General features: G+C 47.8%; 1 long non-coding RNA gene across 2 annotated transcripts in view; it reads left to right on the forward strand.

Annotated features, from left to right (window-relative positions):
• The window catches only part of LOC130274423 (uncharacterized), a 126,570-nt gene extending 113,531 nt beyond the window's left edge, over nt 1-13,039 (forward strand). For both annotated transcript variants that reach the window (XR_008844365.1, XR_008844364.1), the window contains exon 4: nt 12,736-13,039. This is a non-coding gene — a long non-coding RNA (uncharacterized LOC130274423). The remainder of the gene's footprint in view (nt 1-12,735) is intronic.
• Nucleotides 13,040-24,980: the final 11,941 nt, after the last annotated feature.

A 24,980-nucleotide genomic window follows, 5' to 3' on the forward strand; every position in this document is an offset into this window, starting at 1 on the left:
CATGGCCCCTTTCCACATAAATTGATCCCTGTTTAAAAATTAATAGAGATGAGCGAACTTACAGTAAATTCGATTCGTCACGAACTTCTCGGCTCGGCAGTTGATGACTTTTCCTGCATAAATTAGTTCAGCTTTCCGGTGCTCCCGTGGGCTGGAAAAGGTGGATACAGTCCTAGGAGACTCCTAGGACTGTATCCACCTTTTCCAGCCCACCGGAGCACCAGAAAGCTGAACTAATTTATGCAGGAAAAGTCAGCAACCACCGAGCTGAGAAGTTCGTGACGAATTGAATTTACTGTAAGTTCGCTCATCTCTAAAAGTTAACATTAAAAATTTTTTTGTCTTTCAATTTTCGGGATCGGGCAGGGACCAGAAAATTCAACACTCAATATTAAAAATGTCATAATTTTTTATCTAGTTTTTGTTCTAAATCATAATTAATTTTATTTTCACTTTACTCTTTTAGTCCCATTTTTTAAATTTTTTGGGCATTTAGATGTGCTGCCATGAATAATTGTGGGGGTCAGAGATGAGCCGAGGACACAGTAATATGTATCCCTAATTTACCAAAAATCCATAAATTTACAGAGGTCTTCTATCAGAAATCAAAGATACTTCAAATTGTAATTTGCAGAGGCAGATGGCCGGAACAATAATGTATGTATGTATTTAATGTAATTGTGAAGGATGATGTCATTGTAATTAGAGTACTGCAGTGTGCTGGAGTGCTGCAGTGTTCTTTTACTGATGTGAAGCTTTGAGTCCTGTGACCGGGGACCCCCACTGAGTTGCACCCACCTTTTTTGCTCTGATGGTGTGCTGCTACCTTCTTGTTTTCTATCTATCTATCTATCTCATATCTATCTATCTTTCTATCTATATAAAGGAGAAGACTGTAGTACTCCAATAGGATGAAAGTGAATGTGGCTTTATTCCAATTCAAACATCAAGGCAATGTTTCAGCTGCACTCAGGCATCCTTTATCAAGCCTTTATAGGCTGCCTGTGTGCAGCTGAAATGTTGCCTTGATATTTGAATTGGAATGAAGCCACATTCACTTTCATCCTATTGGAGTGCTACAGTCTTCTCCTTTATATACCTGAAGTGTCTCCCGTGACCTGGGATTCCGGCCGTTTGCACCCACTTCCTATTTTTGTCACAGAGAGTGCTGCTTCTTATCCTTTGTTTTTTTATCTTTCTATCTATCTATCTATCTATCTATCTATCTATCTATCTATCTCATATCTATCTATCTCATATCTTTCTTTCTATCTATCTATCTACAGTATCTCATATCTATCTATCTCATATCTATCTATCTCATATCTATCTCATGTCTATCAATCTATTTCATATCTATCTATCTATCTACAGTATCTCATATCTATCTATTTATCTATCTATCTATCTATCTATCATTCTCATATCTATCTATCTATCTCTCATATCTATCTCATATCTATCTATCTATCCAAAGTCGGTTTAGGCAGCACACAGATCCAAATAAAATAAAACTGCACTTTATTTGAATTTGGATCGGTGTGCTGCCTAAACCGACTTTGGATATCTACTATACAGTCTGCGACTGGGACTATTCATCTTGGCTTGCACCCACCTACTGCCGTCCACCTCTGTTGTGCTGTCTCCGTGCTGTGTTGTGTATCTATCTATCTATCTCTCATATCTATCTATCATCTATCTATCTCTCATATCTATCTATCTCATATCTATCTATCTATCTATCTATCTATCTCATATCTATCTATCTCTCATATCCATCTATCTCATATGTATCTATCTCTTTATCTCATATCTATCTATCTAGAAGCAAACAAGAGCAGCACTACCAGCTGATGTCCAATGATACTGCGGGTGCAAGTGGGCCCAATCGCAGCCCAGGTCACAGGCGGCAGTAGTAGGTAGGACAATGTAAAATATCCCACAGCACTCCCATTCAAGTGAAGAAAGGTGAAGACTATTTCCTAATAAGAGGCGATGCAACGTTTCAACTGTCTGCACAGTCTTTATCAAGCATACAGAGTGACACTTTCTATATGTGACTGTAATAATAATATATGGAAGTGATTACAATATTAGGGTGAAAGGAGAATATTATTGGGGAAATGGTACACTAGAAAGGGGTCTCTAATACCCTATTGGCATGTGTAACCTGGATACAAGATGAGATACGGTTGGGATACATGGAGGCATACAGGTTCCCTATGACATCCTGCAGCACATTTGCCCTCAGCGGGGCCATGTAGATCCTGCACACAGGGCCGGCATTAGAGCAGGGAAAACCAAGCAATTGCCTAGGGCCCCCATCCCCCAGGGGGCCCCTGCTGGCTGCCTAGGGGGAATCTGCGGCCGCCACTGAGCAGCCGGTAGGGGGCCCCTGTCACATTCTGGACATCCCTGTGTACCAAAAGATCTTTTCGAGACAAAAGGATGTCTGTTACCTTTCTGCGGCAGGCCCCTCGTTAACTTTAAAAACGCAGGGGCCGTCGGTAGGTAGCACATGCAGGGACGTCACTGACATCCCGTCTGTGCGCCCATAGTAACAGAGGAGCGGAGCATCGAGGAGGATGCGCGCCGGCCGGCATGGAAAGTCACCAGCACCAGTTAGCAGCACATCTCCTTCAGTGTTCCGACCACCGTTCCACTGTTCCCGGGACCTACTGCTATGGTCTATAGGCCATAGCAGTAGATCGTGACCCCGGACCGGAGGAGCGGTGGTCAGAACACTGAAGTGGGGCAGTACACAGACATACAGCCTCCACTCATACACTGTATATGGCTGAAGGCTGTATGTCTGTGGGGGAACTATACTGCACCTAATGTGGGGAACTATACTGCACCTAATGTGGGGAGCTAATAGCTCCCCACATTAGGTGCAGTATAGTTCCCCACATTAGGTGCAGTATAGTTCTCTACATTAGGTGCAGTATAGCTCTCTACATTAGGTGCAGTATAGCTCTGAGCTATACTGCACCTAATGTGGGGAGAACTATACTGCCAACCTAATGTGGGGGAACTATACTGCACCTAATGTGGGGAGAACTATACTGCACCTAATGTGGGGAGAACTATACTGCACCTAATGTGGGGGGAACTATACTGCACCTAATGTGGGGGAACTATACTGCACCTAATGTGGAGGAACTATACTGCACCTAATGTGGGTGAACTATACTGCACCTAATGTGGGGAGAACTATACTGCACACCTAATGTGGGGAATAATACTGCACCTAATGTGGGGAGCTATACTGCACCTATTGTGGGGAACTATACTGCACCTAATATGGGGAACTGTACTGCACCTAATGTGGGGGAACTGTACTGCACCTAATGTGGGGGAACTGTACTGCATCTAATGTGGGGGAACTGTACTGCACCTAATGGGGGGGAACTGTACTGAACCTAATGTGGGGGAACTGTACTGCACCTAATTGGGGGGGGGGGACTGTACTGCACCTAATGGGGGGAACTGTACTGCACCTAATGTGGGGGGAACTGTACTGCATCTAATGTGGGGGGAACTGTACTGCACCTAATGTGGGGGGAACTGTACTGCCAACCTAATGTGGGGGGAACTGTACTGCCAACCTAATGTGGGGGGAACTGTACTGCACTTAATGTGGGGGGAACTGTACTGCCAACCTAATGTGGGGGAACTATACTGCCAACCTAATGTGGGGGGAACTGTACTACACTTAATGTGGGGAGCTATACTGCACCTAATGTGGGGAACTATACTGCACCTAATGTGGGGAGCTATACTGCACCTATTGTGGGGAACTGTATTGCACCTAATGTGGGGAGCTATACTGCACCTAATATGGGGAACTGTACTGCACCTAATGTGGGGGAACTGTACTGCACCTAATGTGGGGGAACTGTACTGCACCTAATGTGGGGGAACTGTACTGCACCTAATGTGGGGGAACTGTACTGAACCTAATGTGGGGGAACTGTACTGCACCTAATGTGGGGGAACTGTACTGCACCTAATGTGGGGGAACTGTACTGCACCTAATTGGGGGGGGGGGGGACTGTATTGCACCTAATGGGGGGAACTGTACTGCACCTAATGTGGGGGGAACTGTACTGCACCTAATGTGGGGGGAACTGTACTGCACCTAATGTGGGGGGAACTGTACTGCCAACCTAATGTGGGGGGAACTGTCCTGCCAACCTAATGTGGGGGGAACTGTACTGCACTTAATGTGGGGGGAACTATACTGCCAACCTAATGTCGGGGAACTATACTGCCAACCTAATGTGGGGGGAACTGTACTACACTTAATGTGGGGAGCTATACTGCACCTAATGTGGGGAACTATACTGCACCTAATGTGGGGAGCTATATTGCACCTATTGTGGGGAACTGTATTGCACCTAATGTGGGGAACTATACTGCACCTAATATGGGGAACTGTACTGCACCTAATGTGGGGGAACTGTACTGCACCTAATGTGGGGGAACTGTACTGCACCTAATGTGGGGGAACTGTACTGCACCTAATGTGGGGGAACTGTACTGCACCTAATGTGGGGGAACTTTACTGAACCTAATGTGGGGGAACTGTACTGCACCTAATTAGGGGGGGGGGGGCGACGACTGCACTGCACCTAATGGGGGGAACTGTACTGCACCTAATGTGGGGGGAACTGTACTGCACCTAATGTGGGGGGAACTGTACTGCACCTAATGTGGGGGGAACTGTACTGCCAACCTAATGTGGGGGCAACTGTACTGCCAACCTAATGTGGGGGGAACTGTACTGCACTTAATGTGGGGGGAACTGTACTGCACTTAATGTGGGGGAACTGTACTGCCAACCTAATGTGGGGGGGACTGTACTACACTTAATGTGGGGGGAACTGTACTGCCAACCTAATGTGGGGGAACTATACTACCAACCTAATGTGGGGGAACTATACAAAAATATAAAACTGTACTATTCTGATCCCTATAACTCTTTTATTTTTCTGTATATGGGGATGTATGAGAGTCATTTTTTGTAGTTTTTATCGGTACCATTTTTGTTTTGATAGGAGTTTTCAATTGCTTTTTAGATATTTTTTATGGTATATGAAGTGACCAAAATTGTGTAAATCCGGTTAGTGCACTATTATCAAGGAAGTGTTTTTATCTGGGGGAGACATTCGTGGGTAACCCTTACTATGAGGGCGACCATTATGCTGCTGAAAAATACTAGTTGGAAGCCATGAGAGGAGGCACATGTTTCTGCAGGATGTCTTGTACATATCACTGAGCTGTCCCTAATATCACTACTGGAGGTGACCTATTTTTGTTTGCAGTGACTCCCCTGATCATTACACCAGCAGGGGGCAGTGTGTCGCTCCACAGCAAAGGCATGATTGAAATGCTAACCCAAGACCTTTATACTCCAACCTGACCATCATCACATTGTGGCGTCCCAGCACCAAATGCTGTCCTGTGGGCTGCGGATCTCCTCAGACCTGTGTTGGTCCCATTGTTCTATTGTTTACTGTGTTTATGCGCTTTATTGGCTGTATTATGGTATTACATGTGTACTGTACCTTGTACACTGTAGTGTAGGGAGGAGGAGCTACCCCAGTTCTAGTCTAGTCCCTGCTGTATACAGAGCTCCATGTGAGCTGCAGTGGGGAAAGGAGGTGGAAGAAGTGTGAGGTGATTCCAAGGGAAGTATAAAGAAAATCTCTCATCAAATCAGCCCCGCCATCCTGCAAGTGTTCCCCTTACAGTTGGTGAGTTTATACCCTGGCAAGGACAGAAATTGGACCTTAGCAGAACCCTAGCCAGTGTGGGATATCTCTTTATCTCCAAGTCTCAAGTCTCCAGTCTATTTAATTCAAGTGGGTGAAAAGCATCATAAATCCCAGCAAGGTAACAGGGTTCCACTGCAGGGTTACACTGCATCCCTTCTACTCTGCTCTGTACTTTGAGTGTTGTACCATCTGCACCTAATAAGACAACAGAAAAACTTTCAGCTCACCACATGCCTATTTTGAACAGAGGGAGTGTCTTGCAGCAGGGAGCATGGAAAATAAACGCCAAGCCATATCCTTGGTTATCCAGCAATCCAAAACAAAATAGAAAAGTTCCAGCTCGAAAAAAAAAATTGTTTAAAAAATTCAAATTTTATTCCATATTGCTTTTAAAACCAAAAAGGACAAAAACAGACATGGAGTGCTTTGGTGAGTTAAAAACCCACGTCCACCGACGCGTTTCGAACAGAAATGTTCTAATGTTCTTAGTCATGGCATGAGATCCTCATACTCTGAATGATTTTTATATACTGAAGTGATCACTCTCATACAGACATTGCTCCACCTACTACAGGTAGGAAGGAGCTCCACCTGAAATAGGTGGAGCAATGTCTGTATGAGAGTGATCACTTCAGTATATAAAAATCATTCAGAGTATGAGGATCTCATGCCATGACTAAGAACATTTCTGTTCGAAACGCGTCGGTGGACGTGGGTTTTTAACTCACCAGAGCACTCTGTTTGGTTTTGTCCTTTTGGATTTTAAAAGCAATATGGAATAAAATTGGAATTTTTTAACATTTTTTTTGTGGAGCTGGGACCTTTCCATTTTGTTTTGGACCATCTGCACCTGCCTCAGTAATAGACAGTTATCCATAACCTCGCGATGGTGTGTTTATTGCCACCGTGCCTGGCCCAGGAGAAGCTCTCTCCACCTCTGACCGTGTTTAGGCTTACACGGTCATGGCGTCACAACCTTACTGTTACGCCGAGCGCTCCGGGTCCCCGCTCCTCCCCGGAGCGCTCGCTACACTCTCCTCACTGCAGCGCTCCGGTCAGATCCACTGACCCGGGGCGCTGCGATACTGCCTCCAGCCGGGATGCGATTCGCGATGCGGGTAGCGCCCGCTCGCGATGCGCACCCCGGCTCCCGTACCTGACTCGCTCTCCGTCGGTCCTGTCCCGGCGCGCGCGGCCCCGCTCCTTAGGGCGCGCGCGCGCCGGGTCTTTGCGATTTAAAGGGCCACTGCGCCGCTGATTGGCGCAGTGGTTCCAATTAGCCTGATCACCTGTGCACTTCCCTATATCACCTCACTTCCCCTGCACTCCCTCGCCGGATCTTGTTGCCATTGTGCCAGTGAAAGCGTTTCCTTGTGTGTTCCTAGCCTGTGTTCCAGACCTCCTGCCGTTGCCCCTGACTACGATCCTTGCTGCCTGCCCCGACCTTCTGCTACGTCCGACCTTGCTTCTGCCTACTCCCTTGTACCGCGCCTATCTTCAGCAGTCAGAGAGGTTGAGCCGTTGCTAGTGGATACGACCTGGTCACTACCGCCGCAGCAAGTCCATCCCGCTTTGCGGCGGGCTCTGGTGAAAACCAGTAGTGACTTAGAACCGATCCACTAGCACGGTCCACGCCAATCCCTCTCTGGCACAGAGGATCCACTACCTGCCAGCCGGCATCGTGACAGTAGATCCGGCCATGGATCCCGCTGAAGTTCCTCTGCCAGTTGTCGCCGACCTCACCACGGTGGTCGCCCAGCAGTCACAACAGATAGCGCAACAAGGCCAACAGCTGTCTCAACTGACCGTTATGCTACAGCAGTTACTACCACAGCTTCAGCAATCATCTCCTCCGCCAGCTCCTGCACCTCCTCCGCAGCGAGTGGCCGCTTCTGGTCTACGCCTATCCTTGCCGGATAAATTTGATGGGGACTCTAAGTTTTGCCGTGGCTTTCTTTCCCAATGTTCCCTGCACCTGGAGATGATGTCGGACCAGTTTCCCGCTGAAAGGTCTAAGGTGGCTTTCGTAGTCAGCCTTCTGTCTGGAAAAGCCCTGTCTTGGGCCACACCGCTCTGGGACCGCAATGACCCCGTCACTGTCTCTGTACACTCCTTCTTCTCGGAAATCCGAAGTGTCTTTGAGGAACCTGCCCGAGCCTCTTCTGCTGAGACTGCCCTGTTGAACCTGGTCCAGGGTAATTCTTCCGTTGGCGAGTATGCCGTACAATTCCGTACTCTTGCTTCAGAATTATCCTGGAATAATGAGGCCCTCTGCGCGACCTTTAAAAAAGGCCTATCCAGCAACATTAAAGATGTTCTGGCCGCACGAGAAATCCCTGCTGATCTACATGAACTCATTCACCTAGCCACTCGCATTGACATGCGTTTTTCCGAAAGGCGTCAGGAGCTCCGCCAAGATATGGACTCTGTTCGCACGAGGCGTTTCTTCTCCTCGGCTCCTCTCTCCTCTGGTCCCCTGCAATCCGTTCCTGTGCCTCCCGCCGTGGAGGTTATGCAGGTCGACCGGTCTCGCCTGACACCTCAAGAAAGGACACGACGCCGCATGGAGAATCTCTGCCTGTACTGTGCTAGTACCGAACACTTCCTGAGGGATTGTCCTATCCGTCCTCCCCGCCTGGAAAAACGTACGCTGACTCCGCACAAAGGTGAGACAGTCCTTGATGTCTACTCTGCTTCTCCACGTCTTACTGTGCCTGTGCGGATGTCTGCCTCTGCCTTCTCCTTCTCTACTATGGCCTTCTTGGACTCTGGATCTGCAGGAAATTTTATTTTGGCCTCTCTCGTCAACAGGTTCAACATCCCAGTGACCAGTCTCGCCAGACCCCTTTACATCAATTGTGTAAACAATGAAAGATTGGACTGTACCATACGTTTCCGCACGGAGCCCCTTCTAATGTGCATCGGATCTCATCACGAGAGGATTGAACTTTTGGTCCTCCCCAATTGCACTTCTGAAATTCTCCTTGGACTTCCCTGGCTTCAACTTCATTCCCCAACCCTGGATTGGTCCACTGGGGAGATCAAGAGTTGGGGGCCCTCTTGTTCCAAGGACTGTCTAAAACCGGTTCCCAGTAACCCTTGCCGTGACTCTGTGGTTCCTCCAGTAACCGGTCTCCCTAAGGCCTATATGGACTTTGCGGATGTTTTTTGCAAAAAACAAGCTGAGACTCTACCTCCTCACAGGCCTTATGATTGTCCTATCGACCTCCTCCCGGGCACTACTCCACCCCGGGGCAGAATTTATCCTCTGTCCGCCCCAGAGACTCTTGCCATGTCTGAATACGTCCAGGAAAATTTAAAAAAGGGCTTTATCCGTAAATCCTCCTCTCCTGCCGGAGCCGGATTTTTCTTTGTGTCCAAAAAAGATGGCTCCCTACGTCCTTGCATTGACTACCGCGGTCTTAATAAAATCACGGTTAAGAACCGCTACCCCCTACCCCTCATCTCTGAACTCTTTGATCGCCTCCAAGGTGCCCACATCTTTACTAAACTGGACTTAAGAGGTGCTTATAATCTCATCCGCATCAGAGAGGGGGATGAATGGAAAACGGCATTTAACACCAGAGATGGACACTTTGAGTATCTGGTCATGCCCTTTGGCCTGTGCAACGCCCCTGCCGTCTTCCAAGACTTTGTTAATGAAATTTTTCGTGATCTTTTATACTCCTGTGTTGTTGTATATCTGGACGATATCCTGATTTTTTCTGCCAATCTAGAAGAACACCACCAGCATGTCCGTATGGTTCTTCAGAGACTTCGTGACAATCAACTCTATGCCAAAATTGAGAAATGTCTGTTTGAATGCCAATCTCTTCCTTTTCTAGGATACTTGGTCTCTGGCCAGGGACTACAAATGGATCCAGACAAACTCTCTGCCGTCTTAGATTGGCCACGCCCCTCCGGACTCCGTGCTATCCAACGCTTTTTGGGGTTCGCCAATTATTACAGGCAATTTATTCCACATTTTTCTACCGTTGTGGCTCCTATCGTGGCTTTAACCAAAAAAAATGCCGATCCCAAGTCTTGGCCTCCTCAAGCGGAAGACGCCTTTAAACGACTCAAGTCTGCCTTTTCTTCGGCTCCCGTGCTCTCCAGACCTGACCCTTCCAAACCCTTCCTATTGGAGGTTGATGCCTCCTCAGTGGGAGCTGGAGCTGTTCTTCTACAAAAAAATTCTTCCGGGCATGCTGTCACTTGTGGGTTTTTTTCTAGGACCTTCTCTCCGGCGGAGAGGAACTACTCCATCGGGGATCGAGAGCTTCTAGCCATCAAATTAGCACTTGAGGAATGGAGGCATCTGCTGGAGGGATCAAGATTTCCAGTTATTATTTACACCGATCACAAGAACCTCTCCTACCTCCAGTCTGCCCAACGGCTGAATCCTCGCCAGGCCCGATGGTCTCTGTTCTTTGCCCGATTTAATTTTGAAATTCACTTTCGGCCTGCCGATAAGAACATTAGGGCCGATGCTCTCTCTCGTTCCTCGGATGCTTCGGAAGTTGAACTCTCTCCGCAACACATCATTCCTCCGGACTGCCTGATTTCCACTTCTCCAGCCTCCATCAGGCAAACTCCTCCAGGAAAGACCTTTGTTTCTCCACGCCAACGCCTCGGAATCCTCAAATGGGGTCACTCCTCCCATCTCGCAGGTCATGTGGGCATCAAGAAATCTGTGCAACTCATCTCCCGCTTCTATTGGTGGCCGACTCTGGAGACGGATGTTGTGGACTTTGTGCGAGCCTGCACTATCTGTGCCCGGGATAAGACTCCTCGCCAGAAGCCCGCTGGTTTTCTTCACCCCCTGCCTGTCCCCGAACAGCCTTGGTCTCTGATTGGTATGGATTTTATTACTGATTTACCCTCTTCCCGTGGCAACACTGTTATTTGGGTGGTCGTTGATCGATTCTCCAAAATGGCACATTTCATTCCTCTTCCTGGTCTTCCTTCAGCGCCTCAGTTGGCTAAACAATTTTTTGTACACATTTTTCGTCTTCACGGGTTGCCTACGCAGATCGTCTCGGATAGAGGCGTCCAATTCGTGTCTAAATTCTGGAGGGCTCTCTGTAAACAACTCAAGATTAAACTAAATTTTTCTTCTGCATATCATCCCCAATCCAATGGACAAGTAGAAAGAATTAACCAGGTCCTGGGTGATTATTTACGACATTTTGTTTCCTCCCGCCAGGATGACTGGGCAGATCTCCTTCCATGGGCCGAATTCTCGTATAACTTCAGAGTCTCTGAATCTTCCTCCAAATCCCCATTTTTCGTGGTGTACGGCCGTCACCCTCTTCCCCCCCTCCCTACCCCCTTGCCCTCTGGTCTGCCCGCTGTGGATGAAATTTCTCGTGACCTTTCCATCATATGGAGAGAGACCCAAAATTCTCTCTTACAGGCTTCATCACGCATGAAGAAGTTCGCGGATAAGAAAAGAAGAGCTCCTCCCATTTTTTCCCCTGGAGACAAGGTATGGCTCTCCGCTAAATATGTCCGCTTCCGTGTCCCTAGCTACAAGTTGGGACCACGCTATCTTGGTCCTTTCAAAATTTTGTGTCAGATTAATCCTGTCTCTTACAAACTTCTTCTTCCTCCTTCTCTTCGTATTCCTAATGCCTTTCACGTTTCTCTTCTTAAACCACTCATCATCAACCGTTTCTCTCCCAAATCTGTTCCTCCCACTCCTGTTTCCGGCTCCTCGGACATCTTCTCCGTCAAAGAGATTCTGGCATCAAAAAAGGTCAGAGGGAAAACCTTTTTTTTAGTGGATTGGGAGGGTTGTGGTCCAGAAGAGAGATCCTGGGAACCTGAGGACAATATCCTAGACAAAAGTCTGCTCCTCAGGTTCTCAGGCTCTAAGAAGAGGGGGAGACCCAAGGGGGGGGGGGTACTGTTACGCCGAGCGCTCCGGGTCCCCGCTCCTCCCCGGAGCGCTCGCTACACTCTCCTCACTGCAGCGCTCCGGTCAGATCCACTGACCCGGGGCGCTGCGATACTGCCTCCAGCCGGGATGCGATTCGCGATGCGGGTAGCGCCCGCTCGCGATGCGCACCCCGGCTCCCGTACCTGACTCGCTCTCCGTCGGTCCTGTCCCGGCGCGCGCGGCCCCGCTCCTTAGGGCGCGCGCGCGCCGGGTCTTTGCGATTTAAAGGGCCACTGCGCCGCTGATTGGCGCAGTGGTTCCAATTAGCCTGATCACCTGTGCACTTCCCTATATCACCTCACTTCCCCTGCACTCCCTCGCCGGATCTTGTTGCCATTGTGCCAGTGAAAGCGTTTCCTTGTGTGTTCCTAGCCTGTGTTCCAGACCTCCTGCCGTTGCCCCTGACTACGATCCTTGCTGCCTGCCCCGACCTTCTGCTACGTCCGACCTTGCTTCTGCCTACTCCCTTGTACCGCGCCTATCTTCAGCAGTCAGAGAGGTTGAGCCGTTGCTAGTGGATACGACCTGGTCACTACCGCCGCAGCAAGTCCATCCCGCTTTGCGGCGGGCTCTGGTGAAAACCAGTAGTGACTTAGAACCGATCCACTAGCACGGTCCACGCCAATCCCTCTCTGGCACAGAGGATCCACTACCTGCCAGCCGGCATCGTGACACTTACAAGTATAACTTGCACCCCCGTGTCACCACAAATTTTGGCATGAACGAACAAGATTTGGGTGTGTGCCTCAGTAGAAACCCCTAGTCTGAACTGTGTCGGTACTACAGAGAACACACGTGCAACAGATTTTGCGACAGTTTATGTGCCAGTTTCCATTGTACTGGACTTTGTCTAATGTTTGATTTTGTCTAATATTTGATTTTGGCAGTCAATACTGTCGTTAGTGAAATGCATAAAGCCAGACAGTAATAATATTCTTAAATGTCTTATAGTCAGAACTGTATTTTAGTCAGAATGTATTATCTTCTCTGTTTGTCTCTTGTCGTGTTTCTTAGGTGTAACCATGAGGTGTTCTCTATGTTCTTGAGTCACGGGGAAAAGATGCTATAAGCCAATGGGCCCTGTGGCACAGAACCGGTAGTGATGGATAGCCTACGGCAGCTCCAGCCGCCTTCCAGAGTCACCTTGTTTGTGAAAATGCTGCAACCCAAGGAAGAGCGTCAAGATATGTTTTATGTCTGTACATTTTATGTTTGTTCTTCCTATCCATCCAAATGTCTTTATCTCTATGGGGAAAAAAATGCTAAGTAAGTAAACCCTAGTTAATGTGGCTCTCAGGTAAAATATATGGCACTTAAAGGGAACCAATCATCAGATTTTACCCTATATAATGCTTGGTAAAGCGTTATATAGGGTAAAATCTTTATTTTCACCATTCCCGGGGGATGCTCCTGCCCCAAGGGATGGTGAAGATATGAACTTATAAACTAGTCACCGCCGCCACCGTAAGTAGTCACCTGGGCGGGGAGCTCTTCTCACCTACTCCCGTTCTTCGGCCGGGAGCGACGCCCCCTCCGCTTGATTGACGGGCAGCGTCATCGCTCTGCTCCGTCTGTTCAGTGAGCGGAACAATGACGCGGCCCATGAATCAAGCGGAGGGGTCGTCGCTGCCGGCCGAAGAACGGGAGTTGGTGAGAAGAGCTCCCGCCCAGGTGACTACTTACGGCGGCGGCGGTGACTAGTTTATAACTTCATATCTTCACCATCCCTGGGGGCAGCAGCATCCCCCAGGAATGGTGAAAATAAAGATTTTTACCCTATATAATGCTTTACCAAGCGTTATATAGGGTAAAATCTGATGATTGGTTCCCTTTAACATCAAAATGCGAGTGGACAGCATCAAAGGCACCAACCACACAGAGGAAATGTCTGCAACTTTCGCACTACTACCAAACAACTGTGATCTACCCCTAAAAGGTGACAGTCAACCCCCACGTCAATCCTCAGCCTCCAGGACTGGATGCTGAGGACGACTGTTCTTAAGAGGGGAGTCTGTGGTGTCCCAGCACCAAAGGCTGTCCTATGGGCTGTGGATCTCCTCAGGCATGCCTGCTGCTCTTGTGTTGGGCCTACTGTTCTATTGTTTACTATGTTTATGCACTTTGCTGTATTGGCTGTATTATGGTATTACATGTATACTGTACCCTTAAGAGGAGAGATGCAGAGTAATCAGGTGACCCTGTTATCCAATGGGAACCCCCAAATTGACCTGTATATAGTGTAGGGGGGAGGAGTTGCCCCAGTTGAGTGAGTGAGTCTACTCACTACTGTGTGCAGAGCTCCATGTAAGCTGCAGTGTGGAAAGGAGGTGGAAGAAGTGTGAAGTGATTGCACATGAAGCGTAAAGAAAATCCTTCATCAAATCAGCCCCGCCATCCTGCAAGTGTTTCCCATACAGGAGTTGGTGAGTCATATCCTGGTGGTGTCAGAAATTGTGCCTTAGCAGAACCTTAGTCAGAGTGGGATATCTCTTAATCTCCAAGTCTCCAGTCTATCTAATTCAAGTGGGTGAAAAATACCATAAGTCCCAGCAAGGTGACAGGGCTCCCAAGGGTTACACTGCATCCCTTTTATTCTGCTCCGTACTGTGTGTTGTACCATCTGATCCTGCCTCAGTAAAAGACAGTTATCTGTAACCTGGCATCGGTGTTTTTATTGCCCCGTGTCTGGCCTAGGAGAAGCTGTCTTCACAAAGGACCATGTATAGGCTAACGGGGTCCAGGCGTCACGACCTGCCAAGTATAACTTGTACCCCCATTTCACCACAACCTCTCAGACAGGACCTGGATTTGTCTCTAAAGATAAAATGGTTCTAGTCCGTAGAAGTCTAGGTTTCTAGTTCTTGTCACTACTGCAAAGAAAGGCGAATTGTGTCAATGTCAGGATATGTAATGGCGCCTGGATATGGTACGGCCATAGGCAGTGACATGTTATTAAGAGACAGGGGGTTCAATAAATAGATAGAGGTTGTAATAAATAGACAGGGGGTGTAATGAATAGAAAGGTGGTATGTAATGAAGAGAAAGTGGGTGTTTTAATGAAGAGAAAGGGTGTGTGTTAATGAAGAGACAGGTGTGTAGTGAAGTGAAAGGGGGTGCACTGAAGAGACTGGGGGTGTAATGAAGAGAAACGAGTGTAATGAAAAGACAGAAGTGTGAAATAAAGATACAGGGGTGTGAAAGGGGTATAATGAAGAGAAATGGGGTGTAATTAAGAGAAATGGGTGTATTGAAGATAAAGGGAGTGTAATGAAGGGGGAGGGTGAACTGAAGAGACAGAGGTGTGTACTGTAGAGTCAGGGATGTGTACTGTAGAGACAGGGGTGTGTACTATAGAGACAGGAGTTTAATTTAGAGACAGAATTGTGTAATAAAGAGATGAGGGTGTGATAAAGAGACAGGGGGTGTAATAAAGATACGGTGTAATGAAGAGAAAGGGGGTGTCTAATGAAGAAATAGGGAAGTGTAATGAAGAGACAAGGGGTGCAATTAGGAGTCAGGGGAGTGTAATGCATAGACAGGGGAGTGTAATGCATAGACGGGAGTGTAATGCGGAGACAGGAGGTGTAATGAAGAGAAAGGGAGTGTAATGAAAAGATAGAAGTGTAAATTAAAGAGACAGGGTGTGTAATGAAGAGAAAGGGGGTAATGAAGATAATGGGGGTGAACTGAAGAGACAGAGGTGTGTACTGTACAGACAGGAGTTTAATTAAGAGACAGAGTTGTGTAATAAAGAGATGAGGGTGTGATAAAGAGACGGAGTGTAATAAAGAGACGGGGTGTAATGAAGAGAAAGGGGTTGTGTTAATGAAGAGAAAGGGGGATGTTAATGAAGAAATTGGGAAGTGTAATGAAGAGACAAGGGGTTTAATTAGGAGTCAGGGGAGTGTAATGCATAGACAGGGGAGTGTAATGCATAGACAGGGAAGTGTAATGCGTGTAATGCATAGACAGGGGAGTGTAATGTATAGACAGGGGAGTGTGAGGCATAGACAGGGGAGTGTAATGCAGAGACAGGGGGTGTAATGAAGAGAAAGGGTGTAATGAAGAGAAAGGGAGTGTAATGAAAAGACAGAAGTGTGAAATAAAGAGACAGGGGTGTGTAATGAAGAGAAAGGGGAAGAGAAAGGGTATAATGAAGAGAAAGGGGGTGTAATGAAGATAAAAGGGGGGTAATGAAGATAAAGGGGGTGTAATGAAGAGACGGGGAGGGTGAACTGAAGAGACAGAGGTGTGTACTGTAGTTACAGGAGTGTAATTAATAGACAGAGTTGTGTAATAAAGAGATGAGGGTGTGATAAAGAGATAGGGGGTGTAATAAAGAGACGGGGTGTAATGAAGAGAAAGGGGGTGTCTAATGAAGAGAAATGGGGTGTGTTAATGAAGAAATAGGGAAGTGTAATGAAGAAACAAGGGGTGCAATTAGGAGTCAGGGGGGTGTAATGCAGAGACAGGGAGTGTAATGAAGGGACACCTATGTCTGGGTGGTGGACAAGATATAGTAATAGAAGAACCAGTGAGACACAATACATGTATATAGAATATATTTTTCTCGCTCTATGCGCTGGCAGTGTCTCCCGGATCTGCAGTGCTGAGGAGGTGACTGCGGCCCCTGAATACATTTGTACACAGAGATGTCGGCCATTCAGGATCCCCTGGGAGCCGCCGCTTTACATTGACTATGTGATCTATGGCACTGGGAAAGTGCTGACTTGCCCCCGGCTCACTCGCTGTTATGGGGGGATGTTGTGAATAAAACATTGTTGCTATGGTAATTATCCCTGCATTCTGCCAGCCTATCACTTCCCACAATGCCAGGGAGAGCTGAAGCCTCTGGCGCGATGTATACCTGAGCGACGAAGCACAGCCGAAGTGCCACAGACCTGAACGGGGGCTTGTTAGGTTCTGTGCTATAAGGCAGTGGTCTCCAAACTGTGGACCTCAAGATGATGCAAAACTACAAATCCCAGCATGCCCGGACAGCCAACGGCTGTCCGGGCATGCTGGGATTTGTAGTTTTGCAACAACTGGAGGTCCACAGTTAAGAGACCACTGTTCTATACCCATCATTGGACCATTATAAGTACTGCAGTTTCTATACCAGGTGACGGGCATTATGTGCATTATGTATTAGTCCTGCATACGTTATACATTGTGTATGTATCTGGGCCGCTGCCAGCCACACATTACAGAGGACTCCAGGCCAGACGTCACCTAGGGGGGCACCTATAATGGCTCCAGTATAGATTACATTCCCGCTGTACTATGATGTATACCGTACGCTGCCAGCTTTACATTTCCATAATTAATAAGGTCATCGCTGTAAGGAGAACGTGGTGGAACACCCCCCCCCCCCCCCCCCCCCCCATTGCTCACTTCGCTCCCAGCTCCCTGCACCTTCCAGGAATTCATCCGGACCCTTCTCTCCACCATTAAATCAGCATTTGACTTAAAATAAAATTTACAAAAAAAAACTAAATAAACTCAATCTTCATTCTTTACTTTCTAGCCCAGTGTTTTCCAACCAGTTTGAACAGGATGGAGAGTGACAGGAGGTGCAGCAGGAGGGACAGTTACAGCAATGAGGGGAGGTCCAGCAGAAGGGAGGGTGACTGAAGTTGTGTAGTGCGCCACGGGGTGTGATGTGAGGTGTAAGGGGGCAGATGTCATGGCCCAAGGGGTAGATAGTATTAACCCCTTCTTGTCGTGACGCCACGGCGTGGTTTGGCCTTATAAGAAGAGGATGGAGAGTGGCAGGAGGAGCAGCAGGAAGGACAGTTACAGCAATGAGGGAGGTCCAGCAGAAGGGAGGGTGACTGAAGTTGTGTAGTGCGCCACGGGGTGTGAATTGAGGTGTAAGGGGGCAGATGTTATGGCCCAAGGGGTAGATAGTATTAACCCCTTCTTGTCGTGATGCTAGGGCGTGGTTTGGCCTTATAATAAGAGGATGGAGAGTGACAGGAGGTGCAGCAGGAGGGACAGTTACAGCAGTGAGGGGAGGTGCAGCAGAAGGGAGGGTGACGGTAGGTGTGTGGTGCGCCACGGGGTGTGATGTGAGGTGTAAGGGGGATGATGTTATGGCCCCAGGGGTAGATGGTATTCACCCCTTCTTGTTGTGACGCCAGGGCTTGGTTTGGCCTTATAACCACCCGAAGGTAGTACCGCTAATCCTAGGTTAGGCACTTGCAATAAAGAGTCCAAGGCCAGGTTAAGGGTAACGGTAGCTTTACTGAGGTTAGACAGATGGTACAGTCTATACAGTTCAGCCAATATCCCAGAGAGGTGGCCAGTGACACAGGGAGACCTTGCAGGCTTGCTGGGACTTGCAGTGACTTGACAGACTATGATGCAGGCCACAGTGACTATAGATGACTTGACTTGAGATGGTGACAGACAATTGAGATGACTTGACTTACTTAGGACTGACTGGTGGCTGCAGTAATTTAGACTTGAGGCCTCCAAAGGCCGGACAAAGGGACTGAGACGACTGCACTCGACCTCAGCAGGAAAGAGAGAGATTACAGCCCCTCCCCGTATTATATAGGGGGGCTGTGCAAGGAGGCCATAGGTCACTTGGGAGGTCACCTGGTCACTGTGGTTCTCTGGGCAACAATACTATCATTTGGTACAAAGATTTAAAAGTATGTTACGCTTATAATACATAACTACATATGACCTGTAAATACTATAGGGTTTGCTGCAGTAGAGCCCCAATGACACGCAGGGACTCTGCCTGACAGGGAAGAAGTACAGTACGGCAACATCCCGTACTGGGACATTACAGGAGCAATAGGAGGGAGGGGAACAAAATGTATTGGAAATTTCAAACTTTGTTAACAAAAAAAAAACTGAAAAATTGGGCGTGCAAAATTATTCAGCCCCTTTACTTTCAGTGCAGCAAACTCTCTCCAGAAGTTCAGTGAGGATCTCTGAATGATCCAATGTTAACCTAAATGAATAGTGATGATAAATAGAATCGACTTGTGTTTAATTAAGTCTCCGTATAAATGCACCTGCTCTGTGATAGTCTCAGAGGTCCGTTTAAAGGGCAGAGAGCATCATGAAGAACAAGGAACACACCAGGCAGGTCCGAGATCCTGTTGTGAAGTTTAAAGCCGGATTTGGATACAAAAAGATTTCCCAAGCTTTAAACATCCCAAGGAGCACTGTGCAAGCGATAATTTTGAAATGGAAGGAGTATCAGACCACTGCAAATCTACGAAGACCTGGCCGTCCCTCTAAACTTTTCAGCCCATACAAGGAGAAGACTGATCAGAGATGCAGCCAAGAGGCCCATGATCACTCTGGATGAACTGCAGAGATCTACAGCTGAGGTGGGAGACTCTGTCCATAGGACAACAATCAGTCGTATACTGCACAAATCTGGCCTTTATGGAAGAATGGCAAGAAGAAAGCCATTTCTTAAAGATATCCATAAAAAGTTTTGTTTAATGTTTGCCACAAGCCACTTGGGAGACACCAAACATATGGAAGAAGGTACTCTGGTCAGATGAAACCAAAATCAAACATTTTGGGAACAATGCAAAACTTATGTTTGGCGTAAAAGCAACACAGCTCATCCCCCTGAACACACCATCCCCACTGTCACACATGGTGGTGGCAGCATCATGGATTGGGCTTTTCTTCAGCAGGGACAGGGAAGATGGTTAAAATTGATGGGAAGATGGATGGAGCCAAATACAGGACCATTATGGAAGAAAACCTGATGGAGTCTGCAAAAGACCCGAGACTGGGACGGAGATTTGTCTTCCAACAAGACAATGATCCAAAACATAAAGCAAAATCTACAATGGAATCGTTCACAAATAAACATATCCAGGTGTTAGAATGGCCAAGTCAAAGCCCAGACCTGAATCCAATCGAGAATCTGTGGAAAGAACTGAAAACTGCTGTTCACAAACGCTCTCCATCCAACCTCACTGAGCTCCAGCTGTTCACAAACGCTCTCCATCCAACCTTACTGAGCTCCAGCTGTTCACAAACGCTCTCCATCCAACCTCACTGAGCTCCAGCTGTTCACAAACGCTCTCCATCCAACCTTACTGAGCTCCAGCTGTTCACAAACGCTCTCCATCCAACCTTACTGAGCTCCAGCTGTTCACAAATGCTCTCCATCCAACCTCACTGAGCTCCAGCTGTTCACAAACGCTCTCCATCCAACCTTACTGAGCTCCAGCTGTTCACAAACGCTCTCCATCCAACCTCACAGAGCTCCAGCTGTTCACAAACGCTCTCCATCCAACCTCACTGAGCTCCAGCTGTTCACAAACGCTCTCCATCCAACCTCACTGAGCTCCAGCTGTTCACAAACGCTCTCCATCCAACCTCACTGAGCTCCAGCTGTTCACAAACGCTCTCCATCCAACCTCACTGAGCTCCAGCTGTTCACAAACGCTCTCCATCCAACCTCACTGAGCTCCAGCTGTTCACAAACACTCTCCATCCAACCTCACTGAGCTCCAGCTGTTCACAAACGCTCTCCATCCAACCTCACTGAGCTCCAGCTGTTCACAAACGCTCTCCATCCAACTTCACTGAGCTCCAGCTGTTCACAAACGCTCTCCATCCAACCTCACTGAGCTCCAGCTGTTCACAAACGCTCTCCATCCAACCTCACTGAGCTCCAGCTGTTCACAAATGCTCTCCATCCAACCTCACTGAGCTCGAGCTGTTCACAAACGCTCTCCATCCAACCTCACTGAGCTCCAGCTGTTCACAAACGCTCTCCATCCAACCTCACTGAGCTCCAGCTGTTCACAAACACTCTCCATCCAACCTCACTGAGCTCCAGCTGTTCGCAAACGCTCTCCATCCAACCTCACTGAGCTCCAGCTGTTCACAAACGCTCGCCATCCAACCTCACTGAGCTCCAGCTGTTCACAAATGCTCGCCATCCAACCTCACTGAGCTCCAGCTGTTCACAAACGCTCTCCATTCAACCTCACTGAGCTCCAGCTGTTCACAAACACTCTCCATCCAACCTCACTGAGCTCCAGCTGTTTTGCAAAGAGGAATGGGCAAAAATGTCAGTCTCTCTATGTGCAAAACTGATAGAGACATACCCCAAGCGACTTACAGCGGTAATCGCAGCAAAAGGTGGCGCTACAAAGTATTACCTTAAAGGGGCTGAATAATTTTGCACGCCCAATTTTTCAGTTTTTTATTTGTTAAAAAAGTTTTAAATATCCAATAAATTTCGTTCCACTTCATGATTGTGTCCCACTTGTTGTTGATTCTTCACAAAAAATTACAGTTTTATATCTTTATGTTTAAGCCTGAAATGTGGCAAAAGGTCGAAAAGTTCAAGGGGGCCGAAAACTTTTACTAAGCACTGTATATATCCTTATTCTATAGAGACAGCAGCAGCAGTATACAGAAAGAGCTGGAGGAGAGGTATATAACTACAGTAACCCCCGACATGCGATGGCCCCGACATATGATCAAATCGACATACGATGCTTTTATATGTCGGGGCCATCGCATTAACTGCTATCCGGCAGCGCAAAATGCTTAAGCTGCTGTCGGATAGCAGTTTAAGCATCCCGGACAGGTTCACTTACCTATCCCCGCTGCTCCGGGTCCACTTCGGGATCCTCCGGCGTCTTTTGAATTTTCTCCAGGGTCCGGGCCTCGCCTTCCGGCATCGTTATTACGGTGCTACGCATGCCGTGCCGGCTCTGCAATGTAATAACGTCACCAGAAAGCGAGGCCCAGACACCGGAGAAGATGCGGAAGAAGCCGGGGGATCCCGAAAAAGACTCCGGAGCAGCGGGACAGCAGCGGGTGCCCCTGGGACAGCATCGGGAGCGGTGAGGACGCGGTCCAGAGTGGCGGGGACAGGTGAGTATAACTTCCTATACTTTACATTGCACGAATACCTCAACATACGATGGATTCGACAAACAATGGGTAGTTTGGAACGAATTACCATCGTATGTTGAGGGACCATTGTACTATATATCCTGATCATGTAGAGATAGCAGCAGCAGTATACAGATAGAGCTGGAGGGGAGTTATATAACACCTACTATATATCCTGATCACATAGAGATAACAGTAGAAGTATACAGACAGAGCTGGAGGGAAGGAGTCTGGAAGCTGCCAGGAGCGATTTGATAGGTGACAATGCCATCTTATAGTTTACAGGAAACCAGCTGACCCAGGACTGACCACTTTGACACATAACTAGGATTTTCTGTGGGTCAGACTGGTGATCACATGACCCAGTTACAGCAATGAAACGCATGGATGCAGCTGTGCTGGAATAAAACAGATGGCGCTGTAATACTAGTGATGGGGTGCTTCTTTAAACTCTGTATTTATGCAGGGGATTTGGAGCTCTGTATCAGTGTAAAGATATAATAGGAAATTGTCTCTGCTTCTACAGAGTTGCCTTTCAAGTATTCCAGGGCAACCGAGGCCAAGATATAAAGCGTCTGTGCCCCTTCCTATACCCTACCTGAATGCTGCCGTCAGCTCCTTGTGAGGCAAAACACATAATCTTAGACTTTGAACCTAGAAAAAAAAAATAATGCAATCTTTTCTAAAGAAAAACTCTTGGCTCGGATCCCAAAACAGTCATTAAAGAAAATGTATTATAGAGAAGAACCCGATATCCTCCGAAATGTAAAACATTAGCGGAATATGTCATTACACAAACAGAAGCGTGCACAGAGATTCCTGATCGCACCCGGAGATAAGCGGCCGCCCAGACATATGAATGTATTCCTTTCATAACTTTATTTACTGATAATACCAGATAATCCCGGCCGAAATGTGATTTCAATTTCAAGGGTGGATTTACCTGAGGGAACACGGGATATGACCTGCGCGACGGCGGCGGAAATGCAAATATTTTGCTTTTAATTCGATGTAAATCGAAATAACGTTCACATGATGGTATCAAGTACCTACCATAGAGAGAGAGAGAGGGAGAGAGAGGGGTGCCATTTGATTGCTTTGGGGCCCCTGCTGCAGGTGGAGACCCATGATTGCTCTGTAGCAGTGGTCTCAAAACTGCAGCCCTTCAGAGGTTGCTAAACTACAACTCCCAGCATGCCCGGACAGCTGTCAGCTGTCTATACAGATAGAGCTGGAGGGGAGGGGACCAGACACTCTCCCAATACAGATCCCAGACCAGACACCCTCTTAATACAGACTAGACACTTGCTTATTCCAGATCCCAGACCAGAAACCTTCTTATTACAGATCCAAGATCAGAAACTTTCTGATTACAGATCCAAGACCAGACATCCTCATATTCCAGTTCCAAGATCAGACACTCTCTTGATACAGATTCCAGATCAGACACCCTCTTATTACAGATCCCAGACCAGAAACCCTCTTATTACAGATCCAAGATCAGACACCCTCGTATTCCAGATCCAAGACCAGACACCCTCTTATTACAGATCCAAGATCAGACACCCTCGTATTCCAGATCCAAGACCAGACACCCTCATATTACAGATCCAAGACCAGAAACCTTCTTATTACAGATCCAAGACCAGAAACCTTCTTATTACAGATCCAAGACCAGACACCCTCTTATTACAGATCCAAGACCAGACACCCTCTTATTATAGATCCAAGACCAGACACCCTCTTATTACAGATCCAAGACCAGACACCCTCTTATTACAGATCCAAGGCCAGACACCCTCTTATTACAGATCCATGATCAGACACCCTCTTATTACAGATCCAAGATCAGACACCCTCTTATTACAGATCCAAGACCAGACACCCTCTTATTACAGATCCAAGACCAGACACCCTCTTATTACAGATCCAAGACCAGACACCCTCTTATTACAGATCCAAGACCAGACACCCTCTTATTACAGATCCAAGATCAGACACCTCTTAGTCCAGATCCAAGACCAGACACCCTCTTATTACAGATCCAAGATCAGACACCCCTTAGTCCAGATCCAAAACCAGAAACCTTCTTAATTACAGATCCAAGATCAGACACCCTCTTAACCACATAGGGACCCAGGGCGTACAGGTACGCCATTGGTTCCTGGTACTTAAGGACCCAGGGTGTACCTGTACGCCCGTGGGAATTTCGGTCCCCGCCGCGCGCTGGGCGGGGACCGGTCCGGGGTGACTGCTGATATCGATCAGAAGGCACCCCGCTCAAATGCCCCCTCATGTCAGCGATCGCGGCCAATTGAAAAGTGAATTCACACTTTCGACTTGCTGCGATTCCGGTAATGCCAGACGATCTTCCTGCCAATAGCAGCCAGCAGGGGAGGGGTTAACGGCATCTTCTCGAGTTCAGTCAGCGGTCAGAGCTGCTGGAGGAAGCCAGGGACCCCCTCCCCCTGCAAGATCGGAGCCCCCTGAGGTCCGAAGATCCCCCTTAGAGCAGGGACAGCTAACACAACAGGGAAAGGTAGAAGTTAAAGAACAGATAAAAGTTTTAAAAAGTAAAAAAAAAATTCCCCCCCGACCCCCTAATAGGTCCCCAAGGGTCCTCTGCAGTTTTTTCAGTGTGACCCAGGCCCTATTAGCGGTTCAGGGCTCTGAGATTTGCCCCAATTTTATTTTTTGGCCGCAGCGTTTTTTTTTTTTTACCCCATATAACGGTGTGATTTTTAATAACACAGTTATATAATACACTCACACCAAGCACACACTACATACCCCCCCACACACACACACCCTCCCCACCCGCCACCGACACCCCCCCCGCCTGCTAAAAAGGGCATTTTTGACAGCAGAGGCATACGCTTTTCTTGCCTCCGACTCTGAATCTGTCAGTGAGGACGATGAAGATCCTACATTCCTGTGTTCTTCATTGTCCTCCTCCTCATCTAGCACTGATGATGAGCCCCCCAGAAGATTGCGGAGACACCGCCAGGCGAGGCCACGCACCCCCCATGATAGTGGCCCAAGGCCGGCACTAGTACAAGCGACAATGACAATGCCGCTGGTACTAGGAGTCCGACCCCCCAGAAAAGTTTACCGGAGCCCCCTTCCGGTGAACCTGTCTGGAGACCCCCAGAGGGTTATCATCCACAGATTCCGGAGTTTGTTGGCGACTCTGGAATCCGGATTGACAATTCTGGATTCACTGAAATTGACTATTTCAGTTATTTTTTCAGTGACAGTTTTGTCAATCTGATGGTGGAACAGACGAATCTGTACGCCAGGCAGTTCATCGCCCACCACCCTGATTCTGTCTTGGCCAGGTCCTGAGACCCCCCCCCCCC

Source organism: Hyla sarda, chromosome 5 (genome assembly GCF_029499605.1).
Source record: "Hyla sarda isolate aHylSar1 chromosome 5, aHylSar1.hap1, whole genome shotgun sequence".
In the NCBI taxonomy this organism is placed as follows: Eukaryota; Metazoa; Chordata; class Amphibia; order Anura; family Hylidae; genus Hyla; species Hyla sarda.